The sequence below is a fragment of the Stigmatopora argus genome, chromosome 6, assembly GCF_051989625.1.
Source record: "Stigmatopora argus isolate UIUO_Sarg chromosome 6, RoL_Sarg_1.0, whole genome shotgun sequence".
Classification (NCBI taxonomy): domain Eukaryota; kingdom Metazoa; phylum Chordata; class Actinopteri; order Syngnathiformes; family Syngnathidae; genus Stigmatopora; species Stigmatopora argus.
Window position 1 is genome coordinate 18,122,804 of NC_135392.1, and position 23,099 is coordinate 18,145,902.

Sequence of the window (23,099 nt, forward strand, 5' to 3'; positions counted from 1 at the left end):
TCAATTTGTTGCCAGCTCCTTTACCGAACCGAAATAAAAATTACAGACTCAACTATATTAAAGGAATTCAAGTTGTTATGTCTGGCAGTAATGAATGTCCTTGTAGTAATTCTTTTCTGTCCTTCCTTGGGTACTACATTTTAAATAAGTTTTATTCACATGGCAGGCACTTTTTATTTTTTAGTCAAAGTTACTTACATTTAATCACCTCACAATTTGAAAAGGTTAGTCTGGAGCAGGGGTCACCAAACTACGGCCCGCGGGCCGGATCCGGCCCGCCGGCACATTTGGACCGGCCCTCTGAACAATACCAGAGACGATATCGGATGTTTTTTTTTTTTTTTTTGATGCAGCCCGCCGGCACATTTGGACCGGCCCTCTGAACAATACCAGAGACACTATCTGATTTGTTTTCCTATTTGGCCTTGAAGACTGGGACGTTTTAATCTTGTGTTTGGTTCATTGCACCCCTGCTGAGCCCACAAATCATCCCAGTGAAGCGGGGTTTCGCATTGCTTCTTTGGTGACACGCGCGGGGAGAGTGTTTCCCTTTGATGCAGGCGGGCACGTCCACCGTTGCATGCACGAGCAGTGTTACCGAGACATCTGGACGATCGCAGGTGAGGGAAGCCCTGGGACCACCGCGGACTATTCAAGCATATAAAAACTGCAACCTGTTTGAGAACGGAATAATGGCGAAAAAGTGAGGTGAGAGAAAAATTGATTCAGAATGCAGGGTATTTAACCTGGAGTGGACAAACGATTATTTTTTTGTTCAATGCAAAGAAAAGGCTGTTTGTCTCATTTGTCAAGAGACGGTGGCGGTATTCAAAGAATACAATCTTTGCCGACACTATGAATCCCGTCACAAAGACAAGTACGATAGCTTGCAAGGCCAAATACGAGCAGACAAACTCTCAAAGCGAAAAAGTGGACTACTATCTCAGCAGAACCAGGCATCCGTTCGGGCCAGCTTTTGGGTTGCTAAATTGATAGCAAGCAGCGGTAAGCCTTTCACTGACGGAGAGTTTGTTAAGAAATGTATGGATACTGTCGCGGAGGAGGTGTGTCCCGAGAAGAAAGATGCATTTAATGCCGTAAGTCTGTCGGTGAGTACAATGACCAGACGCGTTGAAGAAATCGGGAGTAATGTATATGCCCAGCTGCAGCAGAAGACGAAATAATTTGCCTTTTTTTCATTAGCACTGGATGAAAGCACGGACGTGCAAGACACAGCGCAACTGCTCATTTTTATTCGTGGAGTTAACGCAAACTTTGAGATTTGCGAGGATCTGGCAGCCCTCCAAAGTCTCAAAGGGACTACAACGGGAGAGGATATTTTTGACAAAGTGTGCCAAACCATGGAGAAGTTGGACCTGGACTGGTCAAAGCTAGCTAGCATCACGACTGACGGGGCTCCTAACATGGTGGCCGAAACTCGCGGTCTAATAATGGGACGCATGAACCGGGAGTTGGAAAAAAGGGGTCTCACCGCCCCGCTACGAGTCCACTGCCAAATTCACCAGCAAGCACTGTGCTGCAAAATGTTGACGTGGGATTCTGTAATGACGGTTGTGGTGTCGTGCATAAACTTCAGAGCAAAGGGAGAAGATTGTGCATGGCACAACAGAAAGTTAATGTTCCATGGCTTTTTTTTCTATGAAGAACCCAGAGAGAGTTATTTAGTTATTATTTATTTCATAAATAGTGTTATTTATTTCCTGTTTTTTCTGTGAAGAACTCAGAGAGGGTTATTTAGTTATTATTTATTTCATTAATAGTGTTATTATATGTTTCCTGACTTTTTTTCTGTAAAGAACCTGGAAAGGGTTATTTGGTTATGTGTGGCTTTCTGGAAAACAATTAAAAAAAAATTAAGCTCCCCTACGATCGTCACACTTTTTCTGTTACAAACTGACACCGGCCCCCCATCAGAGAAGGGAAAAGTTATGTGGCCCTCACAGGAAAAAGTTTGGGGACCCCTGGTCTGGAGCTTTAGCAGTCAACAACTTAATTTGCGTTGTAACAGCACTTTTCTGATATTCTTGCGGGCTTCTTCCTACTGATGAGAAAAAGCTTTTACCCATGGTAAAGAAAGGCTTTTAGACGAGCTATCAGATTAGTTAATGACCACTGTATAGATTGCTTAATGTCTCTCACCCAATTGTACAGACAAATATTAATCTTTCTTGCAAGGTAAAATAGAGCCCACAGATAAAACCAAATAATAGTGACATTTTCTGCCTAAATACAGTATCAGTTCAGTTTCTTTCAGCAAAATGCCATTAAAAAGGCTTTCCATGCACGTGATCCAACAAGAGAGGGGGCGCATGGAAGAGTGTGCAGAGCCGCATACACGTAGTAGTTACATAATACACTGTGAGCTCATGTTGGCGTGACGTAAAGACAGCATCTAGGGACGTTCAAGGTGATTCCAATATAGAAAGGGGTGATTAGCAAAATAAGAGGTTTGTTTCAACAACAAAAGAAAAATGTATTATTGCATGTCACGCCCACCCTTGCCTATGGTTATCTTTCATCACGGCATTTGCTCTGTGTGCCTCTTAAGAGAGTGAGACTGCCTTTACTGCTTCAGGTTCAGAAAGTGATGAAGTAATGCGATAAGACGTGGTGATTCAGCAGTTCAAGCCCAAGGGCCACATCTGTTCTCCTCCCTTTGTGCTCCCAAATAAAGATGGCACATCCCCTTTTTCGCCAACTTTGTCTCTATTGTACTAGTAATTACAATTTATGTTTTCACGTCAGTATATCTGATTCCATTTGCTGCCTGCTATGCCCATTCATGGTAAACAACTGTTATGAAACAGATTCCATGGCAGATTGTGCATTTGCCTTGCATTCAGAAGTTGAGTTTCGAAATGCTGTTAATCACAGTGACGTGGCTACACCCACAAATACCCGATGCTACAGAGAAGCTAGCAGCCCGCACGCTACTTAGATCAGACAAGACGTGCGACACAGAAAACAAGAGAGGTGGTGGGCTTTGCATCTGTGTGAATGAGGAATGTTGTAACAATAGCAGTGTTCTGGTTAGATACTGTTCTCTCCCTGCTAATGGACACACTAAACAGTCACCAGAATGCATATCCATGTGCCACGCATTAATTGCAGGAGATTTTGATCAGGCAAATCTCAAAACTGTTCTGCCAAAATTTTGCCAGCACGTGAAATGTCCAACAAGAGAGGATAAAACTCTGGATAATGTTTACTTGAACATCAAAGGTGCATACAGAGCCATACCACGCTCACACTTGGGACAGTCAGATCATGTGTCCTTGTTCTTGGCTCCAGTTCACACTCCCTTTAGCTGACAATCAAAGCCACAAAGGCAAATTATTATCACATGGCCTGACGACGCCCTCCCCTGACTCCAAGACTGCTTTGAACAGACACTGGGAAACTTTCCACCATGAGGACCTGGGAAACTTCTCAGACACAGTACTGTCTTACATCAAGTACTGCATGGCTAAGACCATCCAGGTATACCCAAACCGGAAACCGTGGATGACCAGCCAGGTCCCCCGGGCCCGAGATGCAGCCTTCAGATCCTGTGACAGGGCACTTACTCTACAGTGCGGCTTGTGCCAAGCTGAAGAGAGGCATTAAGGCTGCCAAAGCAGTCTATAAGGGGAAGATTGAAGGTCAACTTGACGACTCCCGAATGATGTGGCACAGAATACGGACCCTCACCAACTACAAGGGCTGAGCTGTGACTCCTATGGACTCACTGGCAGAGGACCTAAACAACTTTTTTGCCCGCTTTGAGTCCCAAGCCCACCACCCAATCACACCACTTCAACCTTCAGTACATCCCACACCAAGCTCAGGGAGAAGCTTCACCCCACTTACTGTGGAGGTAGTGGATTTGAGATGTGTGGACCGGATGGAATACCAGGCAAAGTACTTAAGGCCTGTGATGACCAACTAGCACCAGTCTTCACAGACATTTTCAACCTTTCACTAGAACAAGCCTCCATCCCAGCCTGTCTTAAATTGGCCACCATCATCCCAGTACCCAAGAAGTCACCCGCTAACAATCTGCCCTCTTTTTTTTACCCACAAAGACGAACCACATACCGAATGAGGATGAATCCATTTTGGGGTGGGTAGAGTCTTTGGAAGGATTGTGACTTTTAAGCCAGGGCAGACCAAGGGTGTGCGAGGACTTGTGAAAATGCACAGTGGTTGCCAGAGAGCAGGTGGTCAAGGATGCCAGTTGGCTGAGTTACACGAAACAAACCCTGTCTGACCAGTCTGATGGTCTTCAGTGCAGAGGGATTGAGCGCGTACCAAATGGGCAGCTAGTTCACAGTCTACAATTGTTTTGCCCGAGCTGCAAACAACAAGGGCGGTGAAGATGTGTGACTGACCCCTCCAGGGGATGGCAGCAGGAGGCTGTAGGCGGCGTGAAGAGTTATTTTCTAAATGGTTCACAAGCAGACCCTCCTCCACAGGTGAGCTTGGCAGTTTCCTGCACTCACCAGAGAGACGTGCAGGAAATGCTCACCTTCCCCGCAGTAAATGAATGAGCAGGTCTTAAGTCTGCGCGCACGTTCCTCCTGAGATAGCTTTTTGCAACCCAACTGCATTGGTTCAGTCATAGCAGCAGGGCACACCATTTGGTCGCAAGAGGAAACAGGAACGGCTCCTGTGCTCATGGAACCGGTTTTATTTTATGAGATACTTTTTTTGTGTGTCTCAGCTGGAGCTGTAGTAAAGGTTTGATTGACATATAATAGCTATTGAGGGTTGGATTGATACAGGCGGAGCACTACCTAGCTGTCAAATGCACGGCCCACTATTGAGAAAATGTACTCCCCTGCTTTGTGACCAATGAGCTGGAATACGAGTACTCTAACCACTCGTTAACTGTATTAATAGCATCTGTTTTAACTCATTATTGGTATAAAAGACACCTGTCCACAACCTCAGTCTCTCACACTCCAAACTCCACTATGAGCAAGACCAAAGAGCTGTCGAAGGACATCAGAGACAAAATTGTAGACCTGCACAAGGCTGGGAAGGCTGAATCTGCAATAGGTAAAACGCTTGGTGTAAAGAAATCAACTGCGGGAGCAATTATTAGAAAATGGAAGACATACAAGACCACTGATAATCTCCCTCAATCTAGGGCTCCATGCAAGATCTCACCCCATGGCGTCAAAATGATAACAAGAATGGTGAGCAAAAATCCAAGAACCACACGGTGGGACCTAGTGAATGAGCTACAGAGAGCTGGGACCACAGTAACAAAGGCTACTAACACAATGCGCTGCCAGAGACTCAAATCCTGCACTGCCAGACGTGTCCCCCTGCTGAAGCCAGTACACATCCAGGCCCGTCTGCGATTCGCTAGAGAGCATTTGGATGATCCAGAAGAGGACTGGGTATATAACAAAGTATTGAGATTAACTTTTGGTATTGACCAAATACTTATTTTCCACCATGATTTGCAAATAAATTCTTTAAAAATCAAACAATGTTATTTTCTTTTTTCTCATGGTTGAGGTTTGCCCATGTTGACAATCACAGGCCTCTCTAATCTTTTCAAGTAGGATAACTTGCACAATTGGTGGTTGACTAAATACTTATTTGCCCCACTATATATGTTCATTAATATGTGCTGTCCCTAATTAAATAAATCAAGATAGATGCCCTTGAGGACCGGAGTTGGTGACTTGGCTCAGAGTTTATTATGGTAATTTTTTTGTCTGTTAGTTTAGTTTTTTTTCATTTAAAATATTACTTTAGAGAAGTGGTTCTTTACCTTGTTGGAGCTACTGAACACCACCAGTTTCATATGCCCATTCACCGAACCCCAGTTTCATATGCGCATTCACCGAACTCCACTTTAGTGTAAAATTAATCCGATTTTTTTTCAAATTCAAGATATATAAATTCCTTGCAGCAAGCAAGCCACCATTCCGAAAAGGGGGGGAGCGGACCGACAGAGCCCATGTCGATCTAGTAGCTCTGCTTTGCCAAATACACTCGAAAAGGGGACCGCAAGCACTTTTATTCAAGGTAGGTGGAGACAAACTTTAGGCGGGAACAACAAGGGGAGGCGCTATATACAAAGTGATGACAGACCTTGACCAGTAGGTGTCACTAAAATTATATTCTAGATGCTAATGCTAAGAATACAAAATAAGAATACAAGAGAAATACATTCCATATTCCACATTATCGTGAATGGACATGATGAGTCGATGTGTCTTTACCGCCGCGGCAGAGGGTCCACCGAACCCCTGAGACCGACTCACCGAACTCCTAGGGTTCGATCGAAACCAGGTTAAGAACCATTGCTTTAGAGCTTGTTTGTACTTTTCTTGCTGCACAAAAAGTTTTGCTTTGCATAATAACCTTTTGAGTGCTATGACCTTGCCAGCGTGATCAATCATGTGGGGTTGTTAATAAAAGAAAAAAATACTTTTGCATCCATAGAACACTGGCGTCAACTTTACCCCAAAATACAGGCATCCAAATCTCTCCCTTATCGTAGAGGAAGATCGTTTTTATTCGATAGGTAGAGAGAAATGTTTACTGCAATCGGCTGGCCACCGATTCAGGGTGTCCCCCGCCTCTGGCCAGGAGACAGCTGAGATTGGCTCCAGGACCCCCGTGGCCCTAATGAGGATTAAGCGGTTCCGAAAATGATAGATGAGAGGGAGATGTTTATTTGTTCATGTGTGCATACTACACACTAGAGGGGATTCATGTTCTTAGGACGGCAAGACTGTTGCGCCAATTCTTTGGAATTTGATGATTTTGGTGTATTTTTTGGTCCAATACGGGAATGTAACGGGTTATAGTGCAATAACAGTTCACATAGATGATTTTGTGCTGATAAAAAATATACCAACCAAGAGGGGGATGTTAATCATTTGTACCTGGTACAAAGAGACAATGACAAGATCAAGATCAAAAGCTTTTATTGTCATCATACACAGCTGCGTATAACGAAATTAGTGGTGCTACTCCACAAAGTGTGTTTTCCCAGTAAAAGAACATAAATAAGTAATATAAAAATATAAAGTCACATCTTGTTAAGGTAAATTCTAAAATATTGCACAATCTAAGATATTATTGCAAACCCTGAAGTTATTTCACAGAAGGGATTGTGTGTTGTGCTAACGCAAGTTCAGAGTCCTGATGGCTGTGGGAAAAAACTGTCCATTTGTCCGTGCTTTTTGAGACCTGTAGCGTCTGCCAGAGGGCAGCAGCTGGAACAGGTTGTGACCAGGGTGGTATTGGTCCCTGACAATGTTCCTGGCTCTGCTGAGGTAGCGAGGGCTGGCAATGTCATCCAGTGAGGGCAGAGAGCAGCCGATGATCTTCTGGGCAGTGTTGATCACTCTCTGCATGGCCTTTCTGTCTGCTGCCGTGCATACCACACTGTAATGCAGTATGCCAGGATGCTCTCCACAGTGGCTCTATAGAAGGTTACCAGAGGCTTAGTGTCCAAGTTGTTCCTCCTGAGTACCCTCAGGAAATGGAGTCATTTCTGGGCGTTCGTCACCACTGCCGTGGTGTTGGTAGACCAGGAGAGCTTGTCCGTGACGTGGACCCCCAGGAATTTGAAAGACTGGACCCTGTCTACGCATACTCCATTTTTGAGGAGTGGGGCCAGATCTGTGCTGCGTTTGTGAAAGTCCAGGATTATTTCTTTAGTTTTCGTGGTGCTTAGTGTGAGATTGTTCACCAAACACCACCAAGACAGTTTGTTGACCTCATCTCTGTAGGCAGACTCATCCCCCTGAGATGAGTCTGACCACAGTGGTGCCATCGGCAAATTTGATGATGGAGTTAGACTGGTGGGTCGGTGTACAGTCGTATGTGTACAAGGAGTACAGAAGAGGACTCAGTACACAGCCTTGAGGGGAGCCAGTGCTCAGTGTAATGGAGGAAGAGAGGTGGAGACCAAGTCTAACAGTTTGTGGACGGTTGGTTAAGAAGTTCTTAATCCAGCAGCAGATGGAAGAAGATAGTCCAAGGTGGGAGAGTTTGTCATCCAGAATGTCCGGTATTATAGTGTTGAAGGCTGAGCTATAGTCAATGTGCTGTGTGTAGAGCTATCGCGATGGCGTCCTCAGTGGACCTATTTGCTCTATAAGCAAACTGGTGAGGGTCAACTGAGGGAGGGAATGTATCCCTGATGTGGCGGGCGACCAACTTTTCAAAGCAATTCATGATCACAGGCGTATGTGCAACAGGCCTAAAATCATTCAGGCTGTCAATGGTTGGCTTTTTAGGGACAAGGATAATGGTGGCAGATTTCAAGCAGGATGGGATGATGGATTGTTGCAGGGAACAATTGAAAATCTTTGTTAAAACACCAGTCAGCTGGTCAGCACAGGCTTTGAGCACCTTCCGAGGTACTCCATCAGGGCCAGCAGCATTCCTGGTGTTCACAGTCCGCAGGGACTGGCAGAGATGGTCTGATCCAGCAAGGTGAGGGAGGGGTGTGGCTCTATAAGCATGTTTGATGTTAGAATAAACATGGTCTAGAGTTTTATCTCTGGTGTGACACTTCACGTACTGGATAAACTTAGGCAGAACAGTCTTTAAACATGCTTTGTTGAAGTCACCAGCGACAATAAAGACTCCATCGGGGTGGTCAAGCTGCTGTTTGTTTGCAGTCGCTAGCAGGAGGCTAGGTGCCGTGCTAACGTTAGCATCCGGTGAGATGTAAACAGCCATTACAATGACAATCGTTAGCTCTCTAGGTAGATAGAAGGGCCTGCACCGTACTGCCAAGAGCTCTAAATCATGGGAGCAGTGTGTTAATGATCCTACTGTTGCAGCACCAGTCGTTGTGTATGTACACTCAAAGTCCCCCCCTTGCTTTTCCCTGATTCTTTCGAACGATCGTGTCGGTGTAGCGTGCGGCTAGCTAGCGATACCGCGGCGTCGGGGATTTGCGGGTGTAGCCACGTTTCCGTGATGAGAATAATGTTGCAGTTCCTGACAAAGCTGTTGGTAGCAAACTGAAGTTCCAACACCAAACTGGAGAGCAAAGAGCCGCTGCACCCATGTGCGCCACCAAAAAAGGACATTAAATTGAGCAGGCCATGTATTTATTTAAAATCTTATTTTAAAAACAAATTAGCATTAAAGCCACCTGGGGGAGGCGTGGTTCAAACGCCTGATTTCGATACGATCAAGCATGGGCTGGATTCCCGCTCGGTGGCAGCATGATTGTGAGTGCAAATGATTGTCAGTCTTTCTGTGTCCCCTACGGCTCACTGGGTCTAGGGCGTAGTCTGCCTTTTGCCCGAAGTCAGCTGGGATAGGCTCCAGCAATCCCCGCAACCCTTAGAAGGATGTCCAGCACAGAACCTGAATGAATGAAAAAAATGGAAGTAAAAATAAATTGCTGATAATTATTGTTTTTTCATGTGCTTGTATGACTCAAATATGCACTTAATTCAGATTTGTGTAGTATAATATAATTCACTTCTCGCACACAAAAATGACCTAAATACTGATGGTTATCAGGCCCGCTGGCTCTACCAATTAGATGTTGCATCCTTTTTTTTATTGTCGCTTACAGTTCAGCCTGATAAAAGAACATTTACCATATAGGCTTTGATACATTAGATATACATTACAAGCATTAAATTCAACCAGACATTACTGCTCAATAGCATAACTTACATAATGTATGTTTTCCAGGGCCACTATTTGTCATGTGCAGGCCTTAGGGCTCCCAAGAGCCCAGGTCACTAGTTTAATCAATATTCTGCACTGACTAAGTAATCAACATCAATTGAGGATTTTGTCCTCAAGACCTGCTGCATCAAATACTTTTGTGAGTGATGGGAAGTAGCCATTTCACATTTTAATAACTGTGCTTTATTTTTAAAATTGCCTTCAATGATTTACAACCGAGCTTGCCGACATTTATTGATTTAATGCAGAAATTAAAAATCGTAGGCAACAGATAACACAAACATCCCACAAAGTATGTACGTACACAAAATGCAAATAATGAGGTTCTCAGATCAATTTATTACAAAATGTACCAAGTGGGAAATTACGCTGCATGAAGAGAAATGGGTGGATAGATGAGTTAATTTAGCATTCTGCTATCCAATAAAATAGCATTGTGTTCTCTGTGAGGTGGCATGGTGGACGAATCATTAGCACGTCTGCCTCTCAGTTCTGAGTTCAAGGGTTCGACGCCTGGTAGGTTCTGGCCCTCCTGGGTGGAGTTTGCATGTTTTCCGCATGGCATTTCCTCCAATGCCGAATAGACATGCATACCAAGCTCATTAAACACCCCAAATTGCCCTAAGCTATGATGTGTGTACTGGGCTGTTAGTGTCCATGTGCACTGATTTGGTGCAACACTATCAGTGAGCAACTGGACAGTCCGTGAAAGACAAGCTATCGTGGCGCTTTGTCCCTTTACTTGGGTGTCTTTCTTGTCAGAGTACATAAAAACTGATGATCATTTCCAAATACCATAACACCCAAAAACTCGAACAACCTGGCAAAATGTGGTGCTGGTTTAAATGAGATCAAGAGGAAATATTTTGATGGCTTCATTTCCAAAATGTGGGTTGCATTTAAGGCATATTTTTCCCAAGACATTTTGGTGAATTTCCTCATTATTGCTTTTGATTTTTGGCATTGGACTTTGGAGGTCAGCTAACAAAATTCAAAATTTTAAAAAGTACCAAACTGAATGGAGAACACACAGACAGGGGATGCACACCAAAAAAAACGGCGATATAACCAAAGACAGAAAAATACTTGCACATGGACACAGAATACACAGGGTTTAAATAGAGAGACAGGGGTTGATGACAATCACAAACATCTGGGTCACACAAGGGATGGGAAGCCAGAAAAAACACAGCAGGTGAAACTCATATAACACACAAGGAAACACACTCAAACACCAAAACCCCTGCCTTCAGAGCCACTGCCATCATTGCCCCCGCCTTTATAGTCGCCGCCATCAGGGCCACCGCCTTCAGGGCCCCCGCCTTCAGATTTGGCGCCGTCAGGGTTTGCAGACTAGCGCCAGGACTGGCGCAGAGGAGTGGGTTGCCGGGGCTGGTGCACAAGAGCGGGGAACAAGAGATGGCGCTTGAGAGCGGGTGGATAAAACCCCTACCTGGGCTACCCCGCACCACCATGCGGAGGACCACGGTTAATGGTCAGATGAGAACCCCAGTAGGGGTTCATCGAAAAACTGTCCAGGGAAGGGTCTGTGAGGAAAGAGTCCAAAATGGTCTGACACCAGGGCATACTTCTTAAAAAATAAAAAATAAATTGATCAGGGAAGTTCCCGCTGGGTCCATCATTGGTCTGAGTATTGTTATGATTCACCTCAGCTACAGAGCGAAGTGGAACCCAGGGTCAGGAAGCAGGCAACAAACAGGGAGTGCAGGTGATAAGACATAAGGCTTTACTCTCAACTCAAAAGTGTACAAAACAAAACCTTACAAACCTAATACTGGAAAAATTAACAAAGAGAAAAGGAGCCAGAAAAGACACAGCAGGTGAAACGCATACAATAATGCGGACAGGACGCACAAGGAAACACACTCGACCACCAAAACCCTAACAAAACATGACAGCGTTAAGCACTCCACTTGATAATCACTGCAAAATGGGCTTGTCCAGCAATGTGTAAGGTCCTTAAGGCAGCTCATTGGAACCAGAAATGCCTGATTCTGAATTATTTTAAATCTCATCTATAAACTGCCTGACCTTTTGCTGATTGTTGGCTATTGGATGAACAGACCTCTTCATTTCCCCTCTATTATAAGTAGCTTCTCCTGGAAGCAGAGAGGAGATTCATATTCAGGAGATGAAATTATTTGCTTAACAAATGCACAAACTTTGTTTTTCAACAGGATTTAAAAACACAGTCTCAGGTCTTCTGTCAGCAGGACAGACAAGTGATAATGACATATTGAGCAGTGTTAAATTGATACATTTACCTTTTCCTTATGTCCTCATAGTTTATCATATTGGGAAAGGGCAACCTTTGATGGAAAAGTACGAAATAAGAGGTGTTGTCAGGCTTTCTGTGTGGGTGCTCTGCAGATAAACCCGTTACCATGTGTGACGCGTCAAGATACGAAAGGCCATAAAGCATACCGATCGGCCTTGCAACAACTTGGGTTACCATTGCAACAAGTCTTTCTCCTAACTTGCCATCACAGTGTTGTCAGGAGACTTCCAGGTGATTGATCACTAAACTGTTGGTCAATGATTAAAAAAAAAATCAATAGTACATTCAGGAATAGTTATTTCATTCATTTTCAAATATAGTTATGTGTACGGGTGCATCTCAATCAGTTTGTTTATTAAACATAATTTATTATTTTTAAATTGAAAAGACAAGCTGAGATATTGGGCTGCATGGATTCACTATAAACTGAGTAATTTAATTAATGAATTAAATGAATTAAATTACATTAATTAAATTAAATTAATGCGGTCCGGTGGAGCGAGTGGTTAGCGCGCCGGCCTCACAGCTCTGGGGTCCTGGGTTCAAATAAAGGTCACGTCCACCTATGTGGAGTTTGCATGTTCTCCCAGGGCCTGCATGGGTTTCCTCTGGGTACTCTGGTTTCCTCCCACATTACAAAAACGTGCATGGTAGGCTGATTGGACAGTCTAAATTGCCCCTAGGTATGGGTGTGAGTGTGCATGGTTGTCTGTCTCCTTGTGCCCTGAGATCAGCTGGCCACCGATACAGGGTGTCCCCCGCCTCTGGCCCGGAGTCAGCTGGGATAGGCTCCAGCACCCCCCGCGACCCTAATGAGGATAAAGCTGTTCAGAAAATGAGCTGAGGGAGATAATTAAATTAATTTACTTAGGGCGGCCCGGTGAATGAGTGGTTAGCGCGTTGGCCTCACAGTGGGAGACCTGGGTTCAAATCCAGGTTGGTCCACCTATGTGGATTTTGCATGTTCTCCCCTGGCCTGCGTGGGTTTTCTCCGGGTAGTCTGGTTTCCTCTCACATTCCAAAGACGTACATGGTAGGCTGACTGGACACTCTAAATTGCTCCGAGGTGGGAGTGTGAGCATGAATGGTTCTTTGTCTCCTTGTGGCCTGTGATTGGCTGGCCACCAAATCAGGGTGTCCCGCGCCTCAGGCCCGAAGTCAGCCGGGATAGGCTCCAGCACCCCCGGCGACATTAGTGAGGGTAAAGCGGTTCAGAAAATGAGATGAGATGAAAATTAATTTAATTCATGATTTATATTTGATTAATATTTTGGGGAGTTGAGGCGGGAAACCCAGCCAGCTGATCAGAGGGCAGAATGGGACAAACAATCATCTGTGCTCATATATCTTCTGGATATTTACACATAAACACATGTTGCATCAATACCCTCTGATCCGCAAAATGTCCCAAAACGCTTCTAGTTGGATGAACCATATAAATATGTGCTTCTTTGGAGGTCCATGATTGTTTATTTCTGTATTTTACCTTGTTACCCTGTCCATAGCATTTTTTTTCATTAATTGAACGATTTTTGCACATGTATAGGTTTGCTGTCAGATCATGGGTTGCTTGTAAAAATTGTGATGTGAAAAGGAAGCGCACCAACTAAGTCCGGACCAAAGAAAGTGAAGTATGGACTTTCCTGTTTTGAATATGCCCTTAGATTGCAAACCTTCACATCTAATTTAGGTCGTCAGTATTGAATGCAGCATTGAAATGCCTACAGCATGTTCTAATCTATACTGTGTATGATTTGTCTTGGTAGAAGTCTATTTTCTGTTTATGTTTCTAATATCCAGCTGGCAAAGCCATAAAGTTATTTTCCATCTCCACTTTTAAGTTAAGGTAATTAGTTCTGCTCTGCAGTGGTACAATGCAATTAGTAGACTGAAGCAAAAGAGATGCTCTCTTCTGCAGGAACACTATATCGAATTAAAATTTATAATCTCAGTTAGAGGTTCACTCACTTGACTTCAGTGTGGACAGGCGCGGGCTCTATTCCCGCTGGTGGCAGTGTGATTGGGGGGTGCGGATGGTTGTTTGTCTCTCTGTGTGCCCAACGGCTGACTGGTGACCAGTCTAGGTCTGCCTTTTGCCCGACGAGAGCCGGGTTAGGCTCCTGCAACCCCCGCAACCCTTTCGAGGATGGGCGATATGGAAGGTGAGTGAATGAATTAATCTCAGTTGGTTTAGTCCCAGGGGCAACACATTTGAAATGCCCTCATAGAAACATGCAATAGCAAATTTAGTCATTCTGTGGAAGTGAGCTGCATCATTTTTTGTGTTGTTACCCAGCGCTTTCATATTAGGCGGAGCACTTGATTGCTTGCCAGCCAATCGCAGGAACTTACTATTTACATTGTTTTTACATTTTTATCGTATTTACAACAAAAACTGTATATCTTGTCCATGTATCTACACATATGACCAGGTGGACGGGAAGGAGAATGGACAATACCTATGCAAATACCCTCTTTTTTTCTTTATTTTCATTATTTTTACCATATGTTACAGCCAAACTCAACACAGGAAGGTCGGAACTCATCGGGGAATGAACACACGATCTCAGAACTGTGAGGTTGACATGCTAACCACCAGAATCTTTGCCTTCCACGAGTTAATAATTGCTCCCCCTGTTGTGTGTTCACTGATCTGACACCAAACAGGTTTGCTGCCCAAGGGCCTTCTAAATTAATTCTGTTTTTTACTTAGCTTCCATAAACACGAAAAAAATCTCAGCCTCTCTGTGAGCTAGGAGAAGCTTCCATGCATCCCCCTCATCAAGGTACAGTCGATGTGAATCAGCAGTTTGTTTTAATGCTCGTCTGCGGGGGAATTGAAAGAGAGATAGTAAAGGGAGGAAAATATTGGAGTGGGAAGCTGAGCTAGATAAGAGACCAGCAAATTTTGAAGGAGAACGTTCGGCTCTCAATTTGTGCGCTCAAACTCCAGCGCTCTTGGAGCATGTAGCATGACCATGATCTAAAGAAAACCAACATGTCCACCTCTGAATGACTCAAAAAAAAACTAAGTTAAGGTTTTGGAGTGGCCAGGTCATAGTATTGAAATGCTGTGGTGTGATCTGAAAGGGGCTGGTCATGCTAGAATACCCTCTAATATCACAGAATTGGAACAAGAAGAGTGGGCCAAAATTCCTCCAAAGCTTTGTGAAAGAAAGAATTATCGTAAACGCTTGATTTCAGTTATTGCGTCCAAAGATGGCACAACCCGTTTTTAGGTTCAGGGGGCAATTACTTTTCCACAGAGGGCCAGACAAGTTTGTAATTTCTTCTGCCTTTGTAAATAAAATCATCATTTAGAAACTACATTTTCTATTTTCTTGGGTTGTCTCTGTGTCATACTAAAATTGGTTTGATGATCTAAAACCTTTGTGTGTGATAAATATGCAAAATACACAGAAATCAGGAAGCAAATACTTTCTATTTATATATATATAATATATATAGTGCCGTGAGAAAGTATTTGCTTCCTGATTTCTGTGTATTTTGCATATATATATATATATATATATATATATATATACATATATATATATATATATATATATATATATATATATATATATACATATATATATATATATATATATATATATATATATATATATATACATATATGAATATACAGCTCATACCTCTACTTACGAATGCCTCTAGGTATGAAAGTTTCAGTTAGCGAATTTTTTTATATGCAATTGAGTGACTCGAGATCCGAAAAAGATCCAAGTTCCGAAATCCCCCAACAAGTAAATGCATTTCCTTATCCATTATTTTATTTTGAATTCCCCTTATTAAGCGAATAAAAAGTGTACAAATGCAACGTGGCACATATTTCCACGCACACACAGGTCACACGTATAAGTCTAAAATATAGTACAAAGTGGACGGCTTTCGGCCCTGGTAGAACGGGCTCTTGCCGCCATCTGGCGTGTGTGTGTGTTTGTATGTATCGATGTATACGTACAGGTAAATGTGTTTACATTATTCGTAGTGATACACCTTTCTGTCTTCTGTGTTGTCTTCCATTTTCAATTTTAAATGGAATGATTTTAAGATGAGGCGGTTTCATTACAATTTTGCATTATGACGAAACAACGTGTGGAGTAGACAATTAGAATGATCTAAAATGTGTGAGACACAGTCAATGGCATCTCAGTAAGTCAGGAAACAGCCATTAGTTTGATATCATTACAATTACTATGAAATCTGTTATTCTCAAAATGACATTGATTTAAATCAGATTTTAGGAATCTGTCTTGTATATTGGTCAGCTGGTCTATACCGCCACTCCTATTCACCGACTGCCTTGTTTCCTGTTCTTCAGCTTGATAGCTATTGTAAGCCCCATTCATATTCGTGCCACTGGCCACATAAATCAAAGGTTAAGTAATTGAAGCACTGCCGAGATAGCTGTCCTTAAGTCCCATAACTTTCAATGAATCATTTCCATCACACTAAAGAGATTAAGAGGAGAGGAGAGAATACGTCAGGGTTTCTTTGCCTGTATGTGCTGCAGCAGCATGCTGCTGGCGTGGGCGGCTTCACACTGACTGCATTGCATGGGTTATTATTGTTGTCTATGTATGAATTTCCCCAACCGTGGGGAAGGTCATGTGACATTTCACTGTAAGCATTTTTCACATTAAAGAACCAAAAGAACACAATGAGCTTACACCATATTTTCTTGCATATAAGCCATATTTGTAACAAAAAAAATGATGACTAAATCAAGGGTATGGCTTATATGTGCACAAATTAGACTTGCACGAAACTGTAAGGGGACAAAGACCAAACGGTAAAACACAAGACAATGCAGCCGATATGGTCATTTATTTCAAAATAGAAAAGATAAACAGATAAAATGCTAAACAAAATTTATTTTGACGTCTATGAATGAAATTCAAGGTGACCCGGTAGAGCGAGTGGTTAGCGCGTCGGCCTCACACCTCTAGGGTGCTGGGTTCGAATCCAGGTCGGTCCACCTGTGTGGAGTTTGCATGTTCTCCCCGGGCCTGCGTGGGTTTCCTCGGGGTACTCCAGTTTCCTCCCACATTCCAAAAAAATGCATGGTAGGCTAATTGGACAGTCTAAATTGGCCCTAGCTATGGGTGTGTGCGTGCATGGTTGTCCGTCTTCTTGTGCCCTGCGATCGTCTGGCTACCGATTCAGGGTGTCCCCCGCCTCTGGCCTGGAGTCAGCTGGGATAGGCTCCAGCACCCCCTGAAACCCTAATGAGGATAAAGCGGTTCAGAAAATGAATAAATGAAAATGAATGAATGAAAATGAATGAATGAAATCCAAGAAAAAAAACATCTTGCATAAAATGTGAAAAACTTACTTGTGCCTGCCATCTTACCATTTATCGGTGATTAAACGTGCTGACTGGCTAGACACAACTAGCCTTGATACATGTGTTTGTAGTGTTTACCATGTCAGCACATCCCAATAGTTGTCAAGGCTGATTGAAGGTCTTGGGGTCGATCATTAAAACATTAGCCTTGATACCTGGGTAATGTGTATCTCATGCTATTATTGCATCCAGAGACTTGGTGATTAAGGATGGTATAACAAAACTAAACTGCTACGGACATACTTCCTGGTTGTACTGCTCATGTGATTTCCTTTTTGAATTTGTCCACGTGCAGGCAACACCCATTCGGAAATCCAGCAGACGATCCTTTCGATGCATACAGTATCTCAGAAATACCACTTGCGATGATTTTTCTTAAGATTTAACCTTCAAAGTAACACATTTGTACATCCTATTAAAACCATGAATATGGAGGTTGAAATTCTGAATCAGGGGGCGTCTTATATGGGAAAAATCGTCAAATTCAACGACCTTAAGGCAATTTTAAGGGTATGGCTGATATGCAGAGGCAGTCAATATGTGACGTGACTAGAAAAAAAACTTTATGAGGCTCCGAACAGAACCATCTGTTTTGCTAAATCCTCCTCCAAATGTGAAAAACAATCTCAATGTAAAATATTATGGTTCTTGCCTCCCATGACACAACACCAGAATTGTCAACAATGATGAAACAAAACATCCATGTTTTGTATTCTGAATAATATTGCTTCATTTGAATAATATTTTAAACAGATCATACGTTTTAATGGGCAATATATCAATCTGCTTTTGAAAGAAAACTCTCGAGTGGTTTAGAAACTACTGGAAATAGGAAATGCACGTGGCTAAACTCATGTAACCAAATCTTTTGTTAAAGCGCGGTTACATATTCCACAACTTGGTGGCTCCCCTAATAAATAAATATGTAATCTGAATTGTCTTCATTTACATCTTGAAAACACAGTATTATTTCTAGCCTAGAGTTCCCTTACTAATTGAATATGCACAATAGTTTCTTTCCTTAGCTAAGGAGTCAGAATTTAAAAAAGGAAAGAATAAGTGATGTGCTATAGCCAAGTAGTGACAACAGTTCTAACCCGGTCTGCGATGCCACAAGATATTTGTAGAATAGACATCAGGGATGAAAAGACGTGAAAGGGGGAGGGAGAAAGACTGCAAGGCTGTGCAGTTGTTTGCTCTCTTGAGATATGGAGAGGATGTCTGAGATAGCACATTAGAGCTGAAATATGGAGAGTACAATGTATGGGCTTGTCTGTGTGGGTGTGTGAATAAAGAAAATGTTTTTAACTGTATAGGAGCAGCAAAGAGATGTGTGTCTTAGTGGTCCGACTTAGTACAATAGCACATGACTGCCCTGCGGAGGCTTCTGCAATCAGCCATGGCAAAACTCAGCACAAGCACGCCCGCACCCCCACACATATAAATGACAGTGTGTGACTGAATAGCGACAGGAACAGAAGTGTTGCTCAGCCATTGAGACAGTTTTATCTTAAGGGTTACCTTGCTTTTACGTAGTTCCAATTTTATTTTGTGGTCTACGTAATTTGACTGTACAGTGGTACCTCGTCATACGACCGTTCGTCATACGGAATGCTCGTCTTACGGGGGAAATTTCGATCGAATAATTCGCCCGTGATGCGGTCAAAGTTTCGTGATGCGACCAAGCCAGGTTGCCATGGCATTTTTTTTGGCATATCTTTCGTGTATAACAATATTTACGAGCACCGGATGAGCTATTCAGACCAGGAAACGCACAACGCGCATGCGCGGTGAAAAGAGGGCTTTCTGGGTAATGAAGTATACTCGTGCTCGCAAAAGTATCCCCGGTAGCAACTCTATCATAGGCGCCGTTCGAGGGGATGCGAACACAGATGCTACAAGCTAAAAGGAGCCGCTAGCCAGCGCCCCTGAAGCTCCCATGAGCAGCGGGGCGATCGCTGATAAAAGACTCTGCTCGTTGGCTGCTCATAAGAACATCGGGGGCACTGGCTCGCAACAGCATCCCCGGTAGCAACTCTATCATAGTCGCCGTTCGAGGGGATGCGAACACAGATGCTACAAGCTAAAATGAGCCGCTAGCCAGCGCCTCGGAAGCTCCCATGAGCAGCGGTGCGATCGCTGATAAGACTGCTTGCTGCTCGTTGGCAAGTGGTCGTGCGTTCTCCGATTGTGAGGACATTTGTGTGCATCATTTTCGGAATATTTTGAAGGGAATAGTACGACAGCAAACAGCCCATCGATAGCGAACGTGAGGGTGGAGTGTTTGTTCTGTTTACGAGTGCGTTGTGTGGAGGAAAAAAAAAAACCGAAGCCCCTCTCCCCTCGGCGAAATCCGGCCAATTTTAGTTAGATTAAACACTTTATTTCTATTAAACCACTCGTTATTTATTACTTTGTCAATATATGGCGAATTATAAGAAATAAAACTTTTTTTTTCAATCCAATATCCTGTTTCTGGTGTTTTTTTCAGAGAGTTGGAACGAATTAATTTGTTTCCCATTCATTTCAATGGGAAACTTTACCTCGAGTTACGAGTAACTTGTCATACGAGCTCAGTCCCGGAACGGATTAAGCTCGTATCTCGAGGTACCACTGTAATCACTTTTGTATGACCGAGTGCTTTGTAAAAGAGCATATTTTGACATCGTGACGGTGTGATGTCACACTGCACCTTATTTTGCTGGTATGTACTAGGCTTTTGCTTTCTAGATGCCCACTCACCAACAGCCCTGCAATGTGTTAACCGAATTGTATATATATTCATAGACATCAAAATACATTTTGTTTAGCATTTTATTTGTTTCTCTTTTCATTATTTTGAAATAAATGACCTTGTCGGACACATTGTCTAGCGTCAGGACGTCACGGCACCAGTGCGTCATGACGTCACGGCGCCATTTGTCGTGATATCATCGTGTCATCGTCATCAACATGCAGTTTCATGCACGTCGTGTTTTTATGCGCGCATATAAGCCGTACCCTCGATTCGGTCATCATTTTTTTGCCCAACAAAAGCGGCTTATATGCGAGTAAATACAGTAAATTACATTGTGGCAAATACGTTTTTGGTTAGCCACCAATTGCTAAAGTTCTCCCACTTGAAAAGATTAAATGAAAAAAAATCCAAGAAATCACACAATACGATTTAGAAATTATTTATTTGCAAATTGTGATGGAAAATAAGTAAATAAGCAGTGCCAGACGTGCCCCTCTGCCTAAGCCAATACACATCCGAGCTCGTCTGAAGTTTGTTTGCCTGTCAGAATTTGTATGGCTTGGAGAAACTCATATGGCCAATTGAAACCAAAATAGAATTGGTAACAACCGTACTCGTTGTTTTTCATAGTACGCTAAAGAATGCTGAGTTGCATCCAAAGAACAGTACATTAACTGTTAAAAATGTAGGTGGAAACCTCATGCTTTGCTGTTTTTCAGCAAAGGGATGAGGACGACTGATATGTTTAAAGGAGAAAATGAATAGAGTATTGTTAGATATGAACCTTGTTCCATCAGTAAGGGGAATGAAGATGAAACCTGGGTCTTTCAACATGACAGTGATCTCAAACACACCACTGTTTAAGTGGTGTGGCTTCCAAAAAAGTATTTCAAGGTCCTTGGGTTGCCTAGCCAATCTCTTGATCTCAACCCCATAGAAAATCTTTGGAATGTCCGTATAACCCCATGATTGCCATGATCACTGTTCTAGAAGAGATCTGCATGGAATAATGGGCCAAAATACGAATAATCATGTCTAAAAACCTGGTGAGGATTTACAGAAATTAATTGATACCTGTCATTGCCAACAATGGTGTGATACTTTGCCACTTCGCTGCTTCAACTTTCGCAGCTTCACTACATCGAGGATTGTTTTCTGAAGTATATAAAAAAGTTCATACAACTGTCAAAATCCACACTGAAACTCGCAAGCGGAAGACAGAAGAAAAATGGCGGAAGTCAGGGCACCGCTTCTTCTCTCAGCGCCAAAGAAGTGAGATACAGAAGAAAAATGGGCGCGTCAAATATCATATAAAGTGGCTAGATGCACTAAGTCTTGTCATGTCCTGTTTTGTTGCAGGTGAATTTCACATTGCACACATCACCTGTGGAGAAAGGCAATTTTTTTGAGTCGCCGTTGAAAATGCCTCCTAAATATTGACGTTCCTTGATATGCTAAAGGCGTAGCACACCATAACTGAATCTACACTGTGGTGTTCCTTTGTACACAATTCAGCTGCTAAGAACAATGTTAATGTTAATGGGCTCCGCCGTGCGGTTAAGAGTGAGACACACGGGAAGTGAACGCTCTTCCCCTCTTGAGATGCATGCGTGTTGTGGCGATCTGTATGCTACGAATAAATAAAAATACATTCTCGTGAGGTCCACCAGCGTGATGAAGAGGTCTGAGATGTGGTGTCTAATCTCTCTGCCCAGATTTCCGTACTGCACGTTGCATCTACCATTATTCGCCATGAAGTGCTGCCTCTTTCGTTGGGCACCGGCGTGCACGTGCCGCTGTTCACCGCCCGAAGCTCACATCCTCCGAGGCGCGGAACTGCAGATTCTCGTGCGGACTACGCCTTTGACTCCGAGGAATAGAAAAAATGAACCAGCATCAGGAGGGATTGGCACCCTAGATTTGGTCGTGAAGCTGGCATGACGATAGGACGTAAACATATTGCATGGGGCCACTCAGAAGGAAACTGATGACAACATGGTCAGAGCCATTTGGCAATCGTCTTGACAGTGTCAAGACAACAACAACAACAATATTTGTACAAGAAAAATGCTTCTCAAATAAACCTATTGATTATTGCAGTTGTGTAATTATATTCTTGTATAGGCGTGAGAACGTAGTATGGTATGTAGTAATAATAGGGGTGATCCTACGTCACGATTTTTTGATTATCGCGGCAAGGTCTGGTCTACATTATCCTTGCAAAACGAGGGATTAGTGTATTGAAATTGGCTTTTGTCAATGACCAAATAGGCAGCCCGGCGGCAGAGTCGTTAGCGCGTCGGCTTCACAGTTCTGGGGTCGAGGATTCGATCCCAGGTCGGTCCTCATTGTGTGGAAATTGATTGTTCTCCCCAGGCATGTGTGGGTTTTCTCCAGGAACTCCGGTTTCCCCCCACATCCTAAAAACATGCAGATGCAGTGTAGGTTGGCCCCTAGGTATCAGTGTGAGCGTGAATGGTTGTTTTTCTCCTTGTCCCCTGCGATTGGCTGGCCACCAATTCAGGGTGTGAGAAAATGAGATGAGAGAGATGAGTTATTTGTCCCCACCTTTATTTCTTGGTCACAAACACATGGTCACAAAGATGCTTAAACCAATGATCGTCTTGGCTAGGCTCAGCTCAAACTGTTAAGCACCAGCCAGTAGCTGCTTTGACATCTGATAGATAGCTTGAGAAAAGAATCAAATTTAAATTTAAAATATAATAGTCATTTATTTATCCCCAATGAGGGAAAGTCACTTGCCACCCCTGCATAGACAAAACATAGATGTAACAAAAGACTTACGAATTAGCGCTCCTTCTTGTAGGGTGGTAGTTTGCAGCTGAAGCAGCTCCTTAAAGCCTCCACAGTCCCATGGGGAGGGTGAGAGGGGTTTTAAATGATATCCCACGTAACTCTCTTATGGAAGCCAGAGAGGACAGAGTTGGCCCTCCTGATCCACCTGTTCAGTCTTCTCCTGTCTGACTACATGCTCCCTG

General features: G+C 43.2%; 1 protein-coding gene across 1 annotated transcript in view; it reads left to right on the top strand.

Annotated features, from left to right (window-relative positions):
• Positions 1-23,099, top strand: part of syn2b (synapsin IIb) — an 87,920-nt gene that overhangs the window by 5,185 nt on the left and 59,636 nt on the right. The gene's annotated exons all lie outside the window — the stretch shown is intronic.